The sequence below is a fragment of the Salvia splendens genome, chromosome 17 (assembly GCF_004379255.2).
Source record: "Salvia splendens isolate huo1 chromosome 17, SspV2, whole genome shotgun sequence".
Taxonomy (NCBI): Eukaryota; Viridiplantae; Streptophyta; class Magnoliopsida; order Lamiales; family Lamiaceae; genus Salvia; species Salvia splendens.
The window spans coordinates 8,455,014-8,471,959 of NC_056048.1; the positions used below are offsets into that span (position 1 = coordinate 8,455,014).

The window sequence follows — 16,946 nt, forward strand, 5'->3', positions numbered from 1 at the left end:
ACCAAAGTTGTATCACATACTAGGTATGTGACTTCTATTTTGCAGAATTGCAGCACAATAATTAGGCGTCACCTTCCTAGTCCTTTGCAAATATTGCCATAAATTTGTATGAATGTTTTTCCGTCGAAATTTTGGGAATTTCTTGTAGTGTTCTTCTTTATATAAATCAAACACAACTTTAGGGTTTGTATCTAATTGACTATTTCCTTCATTCGAAGGCTCTGACTAGGCGGCCGTATATGTATATATGTTAGTACCTTTTAGTATAATAAATTAACTTTGATATTAATTGCAACTCTTTAGTAACCTTTACATTCGCAAGGAAATCGTATAGAAAATGTTGTAAAAAATTAATTCACTAGTCCTAATTTAGGTTTTGGAAAAACAAATGATTGTGTGGGTAGTTGAAAATTCTTTCTAACTATTATGTCTAAACAGAATTAGTCACTGATTTCCTAAAAAAATTACTAGGAAAATGGCAAGTATTTGAGGCGAGTATAAATTGAATCATTGCAACATTGTCCAGCAATAAAAAATTTAAAATAAAAATAAAACGACCACCTAATTATATAGGTTTATATGGATGTAGCATAAGTTAGTTCATAGTTGCACGGATAACAGACAAGGCCATGTAACTGACATGTGGGCCAAATTATGCAAGACAAATTGAGCATTCACTCAATTATAAGTGCCAACAACTTCAAGTAACACATACTCTCTCTTCCCTCCATAAAAATAAAATTCAAATATTATAATTGATGATTAGACTAGATTAACTCTAATCACATCAACTAAACTTTAAAAATACAAAGCCTTTGTAGAAACTGAAATTTTATACATATAGTTTTAGTACATCCAACATAAGGAGGCTGAGCTGTATATGTATATAAATAGACGTTTCAGGCATGAATGTGTGAATATTCTGTCACAGAATTAGTCACCTAAATTAAATGAGAGGAAGAGAAGGTGAATTATGATATAGAAGAAGGTCGCAATCAGAAAGATTTGATATGGATGGGGTTTGCTGAAGTTGGTTTGACAAAATTGCATGCTTTATGGCAATTGATGAGGCATTATCCCAAAATAAGGGGAGCCCAGAAAAGGGTAAGTGGTGCATGTGAAATGAAGCATCCTCATCCATCAACATTTAGTTTCATACATAGATCCAGCTTTCAGATCTTCCAACCCCCTTTATGTCTTTTGTTACGTAATACCAAGAATAACCCCATCACTGCCATATTCTTTCACCTTACTGAACCTTCCTTCTCTGTCTCTCTCTCTCTCATGAAACAGGTAGAATTTACTACTAGCGTGGGGATCTAGCTAATAATTTGGCTACTCTGGACCATTAATGTATTCTGAGTTTCTGATGACACCCTTGCACAATACTCCTATAATAAAATAGGATTTCTATATGACCTCATCTAACTTCAAATTCCCCTAGCAAATGAGATATTAAAGTAAGAATGCATTTCCGATATGCAATTCTTTCCTCCTACATTCCTTTCAGCTATTTTATGGAGTGAAAAATATTCATTTCCTGCCTATCAATATAGGAATGGTTATCTATTGGAAAATATAAATGAACAAACAAGCTCATTCTCTAGCCGGTTGAGGAAGCCATACGCTAGCAAATTCTATGTTTTGATACCTCAGTCTACACATGTCCTACACAAATTATACTCCACTCTTGTGTACAATCAAAGCCATTATTCAATTGCTTAATTAGAAGTAATGTGCCATCCCAACCGAAACACAACATTTCATGCATATTCTCAATTAGAAGAAGCAAGATGTACATTAAAACACAAACAAGTAATCACCGGTCAAGTAGCTACAACATCCAATGTTCTACTGCTATCATATATGGGAAGCATAGGATTGTACATATCGAGCTATATACTGATACGGATGGGAAGAATTATCATTTAGATATTAAAGTCTGTTAGGATAGTCTTTTAAGTTTATGTTTATCCTCTACATAGTACTATAAAACATTTAGCTTTTAAGTCTATGTTTATCTTTTCCTGTTTTATTCTTGTTAGGGTTTGTATCTTTATTCTTTATTCCAATTTGGTTTCGTTTCTCTAAATACCTCTGAAAGTTGAGAGGAGAATCTTGTCTTTGAGTTTTAGTTGTGTGGCATGGGCCTCGTAAGAGGATGTCTGAGTTTGTTTTCCATTCTTTCGTTGTTCAGTAACGTTACCAAACAACTGGTATGCGCTCTGTTTCATTCAGTATATTCATTTCAGTATCTTTTGAGCATTGTAGGCTCGCCAGCTATTCATTTCACAACCTATCATATACCAAGAAATATCTAAAACAGATCAGATTGATGTAAGAGTTACATGGAATACCTACTAGACGCTCCAAGACGTCTTATTGCTTCGACAATTATCAACTCCACCAATAGTCCCTCACGCCCCACGCCAGACTTCAAGAAGCTGCCATGAATTGGAATAACATTGAAAGCATATAAAACTGCTTTATTTTCTCACGTGGAGAGCAGCAATAGTTTGTAATCTCCATCTCTTAGTCTTTAACTCATTTGTTCCTGTAGAGTAGCAGGAAAAAGCTTGGTGAATAAAAAATTTCATGCTATTCAGTGGGATCACCATAAACATGCAGGCAAAGCGCAGATCAGGTGCCATTGCAAATTCCTACATTCTTCCAACATAAGCTGCTAGAATTAATAAGTCCGTTATCCAGAAGGAAATTCAGAAGAGCCAGTTACAAACATTAAGCTTCCTGGGGCCCATTTGATTACAGGAGATTCTGCTTCAGTATTCGTCCAACTGGTAACCTGAAACATGTAGAAACAATGAAGAAAATATAGCCTTCCAGCAATAATAGTAGTTTACAAATTACAATGTTTAGATGGATTTATGCTTCAGCAAGACTCGTATGAAAAAGGATTAGCATGTGAAAGCAAATTAATATCAATACAGAAAGAATTTTATAATTTCAGAAAGCTATCAAGCACTCTTTGTACACAAGTTTTTCCAGCATTAACTGCAGGCGTGCGTGCATTATACAGTTTTGCGTGCCCCCAGAAAGAATTTTATAATTTCCAAACATAAACTCTACCTCATGAGTTTAAAAGCAACAAAGGAAAAGAAAATTGTTAGCGCCTCTTTTACTAGGCTGGAGGCATCAAATGGAGGCATCAAATCCAACAAAAAAATGCTTCATGAGATGAGCTCACATTCACAAGGATCAAAAGGGCAAAAGGCGTAGTTAGATATAATATGTCAACTAAAGCTCATTTAAAAGAATATTGTAGAAATTTCAGGTCCATTCTCTATCCAGATTATTATACTCTGAAAGTGTAAGCCTGGCTTAACTGGATCCCGGTTGAAATAAAATTTAGAAACATGAATTCTTCATCATTATGGCATTTTAGACTACTATTATATAATTCCCAAGCATTCTTTCTGCATGCTGACACAAATCTATTTTCAGCTCAATTTATTTTCCTAAACCTTGTAATGACTCCCACTACTCCATCATTATTACAGTATTAATTTAAGTAATTGTTGTACCAATTTATTCTTGCACGATGTGTATCAGAAACAAATTATTTCATTGTTGAAGATTGTATAAGATAGTATATGGTTTATTATTGAACAGATAAACACCATTAGAGATCATCTCCTAAAGTATGATATGATGAATAATAAAAAGGCACTAGAAACTCCAGTTAATGTTAAAACCACAGAATAGCATTAGTATCAATGTCTCCTGCAAAGATGTAAAATAGTTGAACCTTATATGACAAACATTGCCTCAGGACTGAAAAAAGCCTCCAAAGTAGAATTTCTTGACATTGGCTTGACGTTGTGTGTCAACAACTAGAGTAAAAGGACAAGCTTAAATAAGAGCCCACTCTCATCCACTGAAGATCCTACAGTACACATGAGTTTTCTAGGAAATATAAGATAACTTACAAGAGTTCTATGGAGAGAATCAAGCACATGATTACATGAATATGTCCAAGTGATGTCATCAGAAGCATAAGTCTTCAGTCATTACTGAACTTCACAACATTGGCTCCTGAAACATCTCCTCCAAGAGAAAATATGTCAAAAGTATAAACATTCTCTTAATCAGAATCTGAAAATTTCCTAGATAATTAATGATGTATGATGATTCAGTCATATGATATATTCTGACGTTTTCATATTTCCTATCATCAAACAATCTTATGTATCCTAAAAAGGCAACAGCTAAAACAAGTCCTTGGTCGTCATAAGCTGCAGCCGGCCTCCCTTGAACACATAGAAGACCCCTACTTCCATAGGGACACTTTTAACAAAGATCGATGAGAAAATAATTCAACAAATTAATAACGCAATTCACACTTTGTACCTGACATTTGTCAGCCATTTTGTTCCAAAGCAAGACAATTCTATTCAGTGATCCAGATACAAAACAATCATTTCTGGAGCAGAGACTTAGGGAAACAGCCTTGTAATACCATCATCATATTCTCCATTGTTATTTAAAAAAAAGTAGAGAATGCCGAATCCTAGAAGTGTAAGCCACTTAAAGGTTCAGATTGCATGCCTGTCGTGGTGACCCTTGAAGTACCTCAAGTACTTGTTGTCATGCAATTAAAGAAGCTGCAGTGATTCTGTTGGCATTGAATATGTTTAGATAGTGCTTGCATGTGTTACATCAAAATTTGGCAGCTGAGTTATCTAAAAGCCATTCTTTGACGAGTAAATAACAGTTGTAAGGTGAGAGACTGAGAGGTAAAGCTAACCAGATCAACCCCCATAACTTTTACTGTTGATTGTCTTCAAAAATCTGAATACAATAAGAAGCCTCTCTTAGCATATCATGCAGATGTAATATCAAGCAGACTACAACTTTACTCAAAGATGTGAAGCAATATCAAAGTTCATAATGACACTCCAACTACACTCAAAATGTATGCATGCCTTCCCATATAAGAAAAGAAAATGCTGTGTTGGCAGAAATTAAAAAGACAATCATATAATAAGTATTGCAGTCATGTGATGCAAAATGAGAACATTATGACATGACTTGGTGCATGTGGATATCCAGAGAACCATAAATCCCCCAGTACAATTTCATAGACATTTATAAATTTGACTCTAGGGAACTACACTGTGAAAAGTTTGCATGTCAGAATACTACAAGAATTTAGTTGAAGATAACAGTCACAAAGCAGTGCATAGCTTCCTTAAGTCAATTTATATGTATGCATAACAAAGAAATAGATCTCTGTAGGAAGCTTTCTTTATATCAAAAGAGCACTATTTTGCATAGCATAGAAAGCACAATTCAACATGAAAACTTGAACTGCAGTCTGCAAATGGGGAGAGGATCCATATGTGGCACTAGCAACATCATAGAGACGAATGGATTCATCATCGCTAGCAGTTACCAAATGACCTGATGTGTTATGATTCTTCCATTCAGCGGAAAAGAAGTACTACTAGTATAAAATATACACACTGAATACGTAAACAACTGAAAAATAAAATGTTAAGCACTACGAAAAACTATGCTCGTTGAATATTCCAATCGGTCTAGATATTAAAGATTAATTTCAGCAATCCAAAAGCAACACATCAAAGTTCAATAAGTCTGCAGAAAATACTATACACCAGAAACAAAAATTGACCAATAAATACATCTTCAAAACCAACATACCCGTGCTCACCTACAACAGCTGTGCGAAAATTTAAAAGCAATGGAAAATAGCATACAGCAAGGAAAATATGAAGGTCATCTAAAAGGTAAACAGTTTTCCAGTAAATGAATCAACAAAATTACTAAGAGTAGAGCAAAGAACGCATACATAGCAGCGGCACGCCAATCCAGCTTCCAATGAAACTTTGTCTTCTCTATACTGACCAGCTTAAACAAAAAGTTTAAACAAGCTTCAAATTGTAGCATAAACTCAAACAGAACCAGCAACAGACTATCACACACACACACAAAAATCCGGACAAAAGTGAAAAGCGATTTGAATATGCCTATTAGGATGTTTATTGGAGCATCTCCGAATCCTTGACAATTCATAAACGGAGATAAAAACTGATTCCTCGGAGCTCCAGTTACTCGCAATTCGAATTAGGTGGCCTAGCCATCGATTGGGGTATGAATTAGGGTTTTTAAAGCGGGATACAAATGGAGTTTGCAGAGGAAGTCTGGTGTGGAAGGGGAAGATAAGAAGTCCAAAGATATGGAGGATTAGGCTATGGCGTTGAAGGAGGTTGCCACTTAAGATGAGTAAAAATGGAGTTAGTTATTTTAAAGTACTACGCATAAATAAAAAGCATTAATGTGTGATGCATTCATTCTGTCAGTCTCCCTCTTCGCAATTTTCTCTTCCAAATCTCATTTTCCAGTGAGTTTCATTTTCTTATTTTCTTGAATTTGTGTTTTTCAGTCCTAATTTGGTAGATTGGGATTTATTTAAAAATTGTCAACTTTTTGTAATTTGTTGCAGGAATTAGTAACAATGTTTGGGAGTTTGTATTGAGACTAAAAAATAATCCAAATTATAGGAATGTGAATAGGTCCATTATAGTGTGTGTTTCATAGTATCATAAATTGCAATTGACATTATAAATTGTTGACTATGGTTGTTGATTATATATTAAATAATCTTTTACTGCATTTTGAGAGAGATGTAAATTATTTGATCTTGAAAATATGTCATTTCTACAATTGCGACTAGGACTACTGACTCAAATTATTTTACAGACCTTGTCCATCAGTGGCGGATCTAGTTAAGAACAAAGGGGTACGAGGGTACTGCCAAAACTGCCAGCAGCTTAGTGGTAATATGCTCTTCTGACATAGCATTCGCCCAGGTTCGATTCCTCTTGGTGTTAATTTCTTTTCTGCCTTGTTAATTACACCCTACGCCCTATTATATCTTGAGTTGTTTTTAGTTTCTACCTATGTATCAAATATCACACTAATATAGTATTATTTGTTCTCTCATTTATTTTATACTACACAATAAAACATGTATGATTGAAAATCTTTATTATTTATGATTTTGATGCTCAAATTTGGGATTATATAAAAAATATGATATGTTTTATTTTTATTTCAATATTTAAAACTTTTTCAGAACTAAAATAATTTTTTATATATATAAATATCCATGAACTTTCATTTCTAATAGTGAAACATTTTCTAGTCATAATATTAAAAAGTAATCTATCTTTTATATCGATAACAAAAGAAAAGATAGATTTAATATTAAATCTTCAAAGTCGGTGTAATTATTTATCGTACCCCAGTATGAAATTTCTGGATCCACCACTGTTGTCCATACCCTAATATTAATGCTGATTTGGTTTTAGTTGGCATATGATCAAATGGTGGATGGATTTTAATTTAATCAGTCTACAGTATTATCTTTTGGAGTTGGACGATTTTAATTTGATCAATCTGTGATAATTAACTGTTTAATCGTAAAACGGTATGATTAGAAACGTTGAGAAAAAGTCGTCGAAATAGAATCAACCATTTCCACAATTCTTTACTAACACAATAAAATTGGATTCTGATTCAAATAACAAGCCATCACAAATTTATTGCAAGTAAAGAAGAGAGAATTGAGTTCAATCGATTGTGTTCTTTGATAAGTTGATGCCTCACCCTTAATATAGGGTTTGTTACAATATAAATTAGGTAGAGAATAACTCTATTTCTAGGAGGTTATTTACTCTATCAATTACAATGTTTTCCTATAATATCTTCTTACATATTTGGTAAGTCTTGGGCAAGGAGGTAGGGTTGACACTCCCCCTCAAGTTGAGCAACGGCATCCCCGATACTCAACTTGTCCAGAACCTCACTGAAGAACTTCGGATTCACTGCCTTGGTGAGGATGTCAGCCAGTTGTTCTTCTGATCGGACAAATGGAAGTTCCACAATTCCCCATTCAATTTTCTCCTTAATAAAATGGCGATCGACTTCCACATGTGTTGGACTGGGTTCTCGGAAATACTGATGGCAGCTTTGTTGTCACAGAACAATTGGCTTTTCTGTGTAGGTAGGAATCCAATTTCAGTGAGTAGCCTCCTCAGCCACAGTATCTCAGTTAGGCCACTTTTTATTCCTCTGAATTCTGCTTCTGCACTTGATAACGTCACAACCTTCTGCTTCTTGCTTTTCCAAGTGACTAGATTCACTCCAACAAATGTGAAGTATCCACCAGTCGACTTCTTATCTATCGGATTACTTGCCCAGTCTGCATCAGTGTATCCATCTATCTCAAGATCTTCACTCTTCCTCAATAGTACTCCATAGCCTGTAGTTCCCTTTAAGTATCGGACAATTCTCATGGCTGCATCCAAGTGGTTCACTTGAGGACGGTGCATGAACTGACTCACAATTCCAACAGCATATGCGATGTCCAGTCTCGTATGCGCTAAGTAGATAAGCTTGCCCACCAAGCGTTGATATTCTTCACGGTCGACCAACTTGGCACCTTCTTCAAACCTCAATCCATGGTTCATCATCATTGGAGTGTCAGCAGGCTTACAGTCCAACAAACATGTTTCAGCTAGGAGGTCGAGAACATATATCTTCTGTCGCAGAAAAATTCCTTTCTTTGACCGTAGTACTTCTATTCCCAGAAAGTACTTAAGGGGCCCTAGATCCTTCATCTCGAATTCTTGGAATAAGTGTGCCCTTAGGTTGCTGATTTCCTCTACATCATTTCATGTTATGATCATGTCGTCTACATAGATGAGAAGACATGTCGTTTTTCCACCTCGTTTCTTCAAAAAAAGGGTGTGGTCTGAGTGACTTTGGGTGTACCCATACTTCAACATAGCCTGTGAGAACCTGCCAAACCACACTCTAGGCGACTGTTTTAGCCCATAAAGTGTTTTCCTCGGTCCGCAGACTTTCTTACCTCCTGTGTATCCTGGTGGCATCTCCATATAGACTTCTTCATTTTCTTTTAGCTCTCCATGTAGGAATGCGTTGGTTACATCAAACTGGTGCAGGGGCCAATCCTTGCATGTAGCTACAGCCAGCAGTGTTCTGACCGTGTTCATTTTGGCCACTGGAGAGAAGGTCTCTTCATAGTCAACTCCGTACGTCCGAGTGTATCCTTTTGCAACTAGTCGGGCCTTGTACCTTTCAATCGAACCGTCATCTCTTCTCTTGATGGTGAATATCCATCGACACCCCACTGGTTTTTTTCCTTCTGGCAAGTCACATTCCTTCCAAGTTTCGTTTCTGATGAGGGCATCCATTTCCTTTTTCATTGCCTCCTTCTAGTATTTGTGTTTTATTGCTTCAATCCATGAGCATGGTATCTCTTCGTCTTCATATAGGGCTGCTTCAATCGCTCGTGCCATTTCAGTGAGCTGTCCCTGTGCAGTATTGACTATGGAATACTGCGTCTTCCTTTCTTTCCAGTCTGGTGAGTACCTCTTGGGTGGTACCCCTCTGGTGCTCCTTGGAGGTAAAGTGAAACCTCCCATGTTTCTTCCACTGGTCTCCGTGGGTTCATTGACTTCTTCATGTTCCTGTCTCAGATTGTTATGTTCAACATTATCACTATTGCTTACCAGAGGAATCATAGACGGAGAAGATGGTGTAGCATTGTCACCGAGCTCTTCAGGTTGACTATGAGACTCTGTAGACGGCTCGATGGGACTACTGTGCGCATCGTCTGTTGGACCAACGTCAGGCACAGAGACTGGATTTGGCAAACAAGGATTCATGTTCTGGTGAACTGGGTCGCTAACTGGAAGGCAACTGAGATGGTCACTACTATTGTTTCTCTCCCCCTGACCACGAAGTTGGGTTTAGTAGTATTCACTCTCAACAAAATCACAATTCATGGTTGTGTAGAGGTGTTTGGTTTTAGGATCATAACACCGATACCCTTTTTGGTTTGTCCCATATCCTACAAAAACACACTTAACAGAGCGGGGAGCAAGTTTGGATCGGTTATGTTTCGGAATATGGACAAAAACAGAACAGCCAAAAATGCGTGGCTCGAGATTAAGAGGTGGTTGTATTTGATGGTGGGCACTAAACACGTCAAGTGGGGTAGCAGAGTTAAGGGTTTTGGTCGGCAGTCGGTTTATGAGGTACACGGAAGTAGCTAAGGCTTCTGGCCAGAAGGTGTTGGGTACGTGGGATTCAATTACTAGGCTCTAGTCATTTCAAGGAGAGTTCTATTTTTTCGTTCTGCTACTCCATTTTGTTCCGGAGCGTGAGGACAAGTGGTTTGGTGAACTATTCCCCTCTCAGAAAAAAAAGCTTGCATATTTGAATTAACAAATTCACCCCCATTATCTGACCTAAGAATTTTAATATTTTGGCCATATTGAGTTTGCACGAGAGCATAAAACCGAGTGAACCTTTCACAAACCTCAGATTTTGATTTTAAAAAATACACCCAAGTCATACGTGTGCAATAATCAATAAAAAGAACAAAATACTTAAACCCATTACCACCCAAAACAGGGGCGGGACCCCAAACATCAGAATGAACAATGGAAAATGGAGATTTCTCTCGGGTATTACTGAATTTAAAAGAGTGTCTATGGCTTTTGGCCAGAAAACAAGTATCACAGTTTAAAATTTGAAGTTTGCTAGTAAGTTTAAGAAACAATAATCGTAAATATCCTATAGACGGATGTCCTAACCGGCGATGCCACATCCAGGCCTGTGAGTCAGTCGGTCCGTGAGTCAGCATCGCAGTCCCGTGTTGAGCTATCATGTCCACATAGTAAAGCCCTTGACGCTCAGTGCCACGCCCAATCATCATCCTCGTCTTGATATCCTGTAATGCACAAAAATTTGGTTGCATTAGTAGGTTACAATTTAGCTCTTTAGTGACATGACTAACAGAGACAAGTTTCAGCGCCAGAGAGGGAACATAGAGACAGTTCGACAATTGCAGTGTAGGAGATAGTTTGATAGTGCCTGCTCCGGCAACTGGGATCATATGACCATTCGCTGTGCGAACAAAGCTCTTTCGAGAAGTAGAGATATTAGTAAAATCAGATGCATCGAAAGACTTAGTGTCCGTGGCGCCACAGTCGAAAATCCAAATGTTCTCATTGTCCAATTTTGTTGTGACAGAGGAATTAGCTAGGGCATCAAAGGAATTCTGGCAAGTGATGTTGGGCGAAAATTCAAGCGTAGTGGGCTGAGGGTTGGTTTTTCCAAAGCTTTTGGATTTTGTGAATATTTGGGGCTTGTTCGGCAATTTATCCGGTCTGGGGAGTTTTTTATGGGATTAATTAGGACTGGGGGTGGTCTTTGGAGATTTGGTTAAATACTGGGGCGGAAGTGCAAGGAAATTTCTGGGTGGTGCCTGGTTTGTAGTTTCTTAAGTCTGATGGGGCCAATGTGTGAGGAATTTCTTTGGTGGTGCCAATTGTGTAAAATAGGGGTTATGGTGGGTTTAAATTGAATACTATTACAATTAGGGGTTAAATTCCCCCAATTGATACCTGCAACGGAGAAGACCCTTGCCGCAGCCAAGGAACTGACTCCTTCATCTCCGGCAGGGCGATGGTCGGCCAGGGTGTAGTGCGCCGCCCCGGAACTGCTCGTTGTTCTGCCGGCGTCGGCAGTCCGGCTGTCCCCCACCGCGGTGGCCACACGTCCGCCGCGATTCCCTGTTTTTACGGCTCTACTCCGCTTCATATCGTCCCACCATTCCGGAAATCCGATGAGGAGGAAACATCCTTCCTTTGTGTGCTTCTTCCCACCGCAATGTGTGCAAGTCAGACGACTCTTGTCGTCCTCCGGCCGCTTCTGCCATGGGCGATTCGTCGGAGTCTGATGGGTTCGGTGGGCCGCTTGTGCCGATCCCCTGAATCTGGTTGTTGACGGACTCCCGGCGAACTCGGGCGTATACCTCACGTGCCGACGGTAACTGTTCTGACCTGATTAACTCCTTCTTGACTGCCTCATATTTATCGTCTAGAGCAGTGACGAATTGGTATAGGTGTAGCCGTTCTTTGGTCATTGGCGTTGTTTCCCGTCGGTCAATGGAGATCCAGGGATTCTGGAGTTTGTTCCATAGCGATTCTAAGGACATCTCGTCTTGCTTGATGGTATTTGTCTGTCTGTGCAGGTCGTAGACCTGGACAGGGTCAGCTCCGCTGCCGTATGTTACGGCCAGCCCATCCAAGAGCTCTTTGGCTGTGGCATATTGTGAAACTTCGTTCACGAGGTCCGCCACCATGTTGTTGATGATCCAACTAAAGACGCAATGGTCTCGTTGCTGCCATTGTTGGTAGTTGGGGTCGGTACGGGGTGGAGGGACGGAAACTCCATCGATGTGAGACGTCAGTCCCTTTCCCCCGATCGCCCTGTCCATGAGGTTGGCCCAAAGGGGGTAATTGTCCCCATCGAGTTTTGTTTTTACCGTGATTTCACCCAACGATTCGGAGTGATGAGTTTTTTCTGGTGTTTTGTTTGGGACTGAACTCATGCTCTGCCGTAGGAACTCCGCGAATTGCACGGCGAGTTCCGCGGGGAAGGGTGATGGGTTTGGGGATTCAGTGGTGTTGTGAGATGTTTTTGTATCGGAGGATTCTGACATGGTTGCTGCTGTGTTGCAGATTGGAAAAAAAAGGTCGGGAAAGGTATGTTATGGGCGATGATGAAATTTTTCTGAGCCCGAACCTGCTCGTGATACCATATTGTAAGTAAAGAAGAGATAATTGAGTTCAATCGATTGTGTTCTTTGATAAGTTGATGCCCCACCCTTAATATAGGGTTTGTTACAATATAAATTAGGTAGAGAATAACTCTATTTCTAGAAGGTTATTTACTCTATCAATTACAATGTTTTCCTATAATATCTTCTCACATATTTGGTAAGTCTTGGGCAAGGAGGTAGGGTTGACAAAATTATGTGAATAATCAACAAATCACCCCAAAGATGGTGTCAAAAGAGAGACACCAAAACCCAAGAAAATCTATGATGTAAATGAGCCTTCGAAGTTATGGGCATGTCACCACAGATGAAATCAAGAAACAAAGACCTACTGATCACGCTCTCATGCTTCTCCTCATCAACTACACCATTCATCCTCTTCTCTCACAAAACAACACATTAAAAATATCAATACCAAATCAACCATTTCATGATCATGAAAAAAATTAATGAACAAACAAACACACAAACCTGTGGGAGGAAATCACAATCACCATCAAGATTGAATATTTGAGGTGTGTTTGCAGGAGTTGGTGCATCAAGATTGAAGAAAGGTCGTTTTTCGAGGGTGATCATCGTCTCTTCCTCGACCCTCTGGAGAAGGGTCTTCACCTGGCCTCTCAAGAGGGCTTCACCCGCCTGGGGTTCGGGTGAACCGCCCTTTATTGCTCATTCTCGTCTTCGATAAACCCGAAGACCGGGGTTTTCAGACTCCCCATTGCAAGCCCTACGATTGGGGAATCGTTGGTTATATCAAATAGGGCATACCGATCTTGCTAGGCCCTTTTCTGCATCGATGATTCTTCAGTTTTCACTGAAAAAGGGAAACAGATTAGATAATTGTTTATGATTTTTTATAGGGTTTTTGAAATGGAGTTGAAACGTACTTGATGGGGTTTCCATTGAAGAAAGTGATCGGAATTTAATTATGTGGGTCGCCGGAAAGTTCGGATTTTGCGATCGCCGGCGGTGATTGAAAGATTTTATAATAACATTATGAAAGAATGGATTTTGGAACGGGAAATTTGACCGTTAGAGCGAGGCAAATCGGAGGAAACTAGCCGTTTTGATTGAAATGGGTCGGAACCAATTACAAGTATTTTGTTTGGCCCACTTTCTATTGGGCTTTAGCCCATGCCACCTGAAATAAATAAATAAAAATATCGTGTATATGGCCAATAAAGTTTGCTGGGTTTCTCTTAAGGTAACAGAGATATTTTTTTTTGGCAATTTTGGACAACAAATAATGCTCGATTTTGTCCACGCTATTCAATTGATGATCAGCCATCTCACAGTATTTTGTGAGAGAATAAAGTTAGTGAGTCCTCTAATTTATTATATTATTATTTTGAATTTTAGTATGGACTTGTGCTTGTTGCTTAGACCATCCACAATAGGAATAGCCCAGCAATAGCCTAGCCACTGCCATATCATCAGCACTAAAAATCCTCCTGCCACATCATCAAAACAAGCAAATAGCCCAGCAATAGCCCAGCCATAGCCTAGCCACATAATATCCACATCACTATTAACAAATATATACAAAATGAAATAATTAACAATCACACAATATACGAAATTTAATTTACGAGACAAATACGGGAAAAGTTTAATAATAATATTAAAATTTAAAAAAGTAAAATAATTTTAAAAAATACATTAATTTAAAAAAAAATACAATAATAAAAAGGAGTGTCAATTCACTCCTCGTCTCCGTCGTCGCCGCCTCCGTCGCTGTCGCCACCATCGCCGCCGCCACCACCATCGCCGCCGCCACCACCGGTCTCCCTCCGTGCCGCCTCCAACTCGTCCTGCAGGCTCATGAGCAAGGTTTGAAGCACGCTCTTCTCCACGGGATCCGTCGCCACCCGCCATTCGGCCATCGTCTTGATCAACTGAGCGCGCGTTTGGGCGCGAGCGAAGAATTTGAGATCCTCGGTGGATTGGCCAAGGGGGGATGCCGACTGGACCTCCTGGGAAGCCCCGGCGTTCCCCCTCGCCTCCCGCTGAGCGCGCTTGCGCCCCATCGGGCGAGGTCGGCCACCGACCGAACGCGGCATGGGGAACTCCTGCGTCGTCTCGGGGAGGTCGTGGGAACCACCGCTGCTGCCGCTGAAATCGTCGGTGTAGTTCAGTCGTTGCTTCTTCGGCCAGCCAGAGTCGACACCTACTCGGAACTTCTCGGACTCGTTCAGCACAAGATAGCAGTTCCAGTAGGTGAAGTCCTTGTATACCCCCTTCAGTGGGAAGGCTTTCTCAGCTATTCCCCTGCAGTCCTCCTCCGTTTGGCCACTGATCATCATGCGGAGTGCGTTGGTGTACAAACCCGAAAATCGGGAGACCGCACTCCTGATTCGGTTCCAGGCCTTCCGGCAATCCTCCCCGTTGCGTGGCCTCCCCTCCGGGCAAAATCTCATGTAGGCTGCTACTATCTTGCCCCACATGTTGACGATCCTCTGCTCGTTCGAAGCGAGAGGATCGTCGCAAACACTCACCCACGCCTTGCAGAGCGCGACGTTCTTCTCGTCCGTCCACCTCCTCCGTACCTCCTCCTCACCCGGCTGCGACGACTCGCCGACCTTCTTCTTGCCCTTCTTCGCTGGGGCGCCACGCACCCGCTCTGCCCCTCCCCCTTCAACGAGAGTTTCCGGAGCTTCGGGAGTATCAAACACCAAGTCATCTAAGGAGAAACTATCAAACCCCAAGGGCGTTTGGGTCGCTGTGTGCGATGAACCAGTCGAAAAATCTAAACTGGGGCGATAGACATCCCCCGCCGTCGCCGGGGACCCCCCATAAGTCCACTGTGTAGCCGGTACTACCCCCGGAGTCCCCTGTGTCGGCGGTACCCCCCCGGGCATCATCTGCATCCCGGGTGCCCATCCCGGTGGTGCCCATCCCGGTACCGCCGGAAACCCCCCCGGCGGACTCCCCCCCGTTGGCATCCCGGAATACATCTGCTGCCACGGGTACATAGTACCCGGGCATCTGACCCCATCCACTTCCCACGGGGATCGACGGAGTTTGTGACCCGCTACTCCCGGAACTAGGCTCGTTGTTGAGATCCATTTCCCTTGTTGATCTTGTATAGAAATTAAGATAGAGAGAGTACTCGTTAAAACAAGTGGTGCGAATGAAAATGACGAGCAAAGCGCGTATATATAGTGTTTCGGAAAAAAAAAATTAAATTTCGCGCTAGGCGGTGCGCTGGGCGATCCGGGCGCTGCAATAGCGCCGAGCGGACCGCCCAGCGCCACGCGACCGCCCAGCGCTGCGCGGTTTCTCTCTCCATTCGCCCGCTGGGCGACTGCAATAGACCGCCCAGCGAACCGCCCAGTGCCGACGCTCGGCTGGGCGGTCGGCTGGGCGGCATTGTGGATGGTCTTAAGGACGTACCCATGCTTATAGCATTTCCAAGTTCCAACCATTTAATTTTATACTAAACTCAAACTCATTTTAGTATAAATATTATATTAAATAATTATTTTACTACAACCATTTATACTAAATTTAAACTTAAAAGAATATTTTCTATATTATACTCTTTTACTCATAAAATTAAATTTCAAAAAATTATTGGGTTTGTTTTAGTGTAAAGATAGATATTTCTTTACTCAGACCAAAAATGATACTCCCTCCGTCCCATTAAATATGCAACATTTGTTTTTCGGCATGAGATTTTATGTAGTGTTGTTATACGAATTAAGAGCATCCACATCCGTGCTCTTGCCAACGAGCACGGATGTGGGCCCGAACCCACTTTTATTACTTTTTTACTCCCTGCTCTTAGGCAAGAGCACAACACCCACATCCGTGCTCTTCCGCAAGTACAAGCTCAAGGGTCTCACCATTCTATTATTCAATTTAAATAAAAACATTTCCAAAAAATTAAAATGCATTAAAAATACCAGGAATAATATTACAAATTACAAAAAAATTAAAAATTACATAATTAAAATTCTAAAAATTAAAAATTACATAATTAAAATCCTAAAAATTAAAAATTACATAATTAAACACCTAAAAATTAAAAATTACATAATTAAACTCCTAAAAAATAAAAATTACATAATTAAAGGCTAAAAATATCCTCGTGGAAGACTATTCATCCGGCTCTACCCCCAATGTTCTTTGGAGACCCTGTATCATTGCCACATGCGATCGAAGTTGCTCGGGGGTCATAGTTGACCTATCGGCCAAATTGAGTTGGGCCAAAACCCCCCACAACGAGTTGGTGGGGGGTTGAGGTGGC

General features: G+C 40.3%; 1 long non-coding RNA gene across 3 annotated transcripts; it reads right to left on the bottom strand.

Annotated features, from left to right (window-relative positions):
- Positions 1-2,170: 2,170 nt before the first annotated feature.
- On the bottom strand, positions 2,171-6,365 carry LOC121774640. 3 transcript variants are annotated; one of them, XR_006044964.1, is made up of 6 exons: positions 5,831-6,365; positions 4,766-4,809; positions 3,948-4,633; positions 3,767-3,851; positions 2,665-2,803; positions 2,171-2,554 (listed from the first exon to the last, which is right to left on the bottom strand). It is a non-coding gene; the product is annotated as an uncharacterized LOC121774640 (long non-coding RNA). The 3 variants fall into 3 exon arrangements; XR_006044963.1 differs by having other exon boundaries at positions 2,739-2,803; positions 5,831-6,363; XR_006044962.1 differs by having other exon boundaries at positions 2,171-2,803; positions 5,831-6,363.
- Between the last annotated feature and the right edge of the window lie 10,581 nt (positions 6,366-16,946).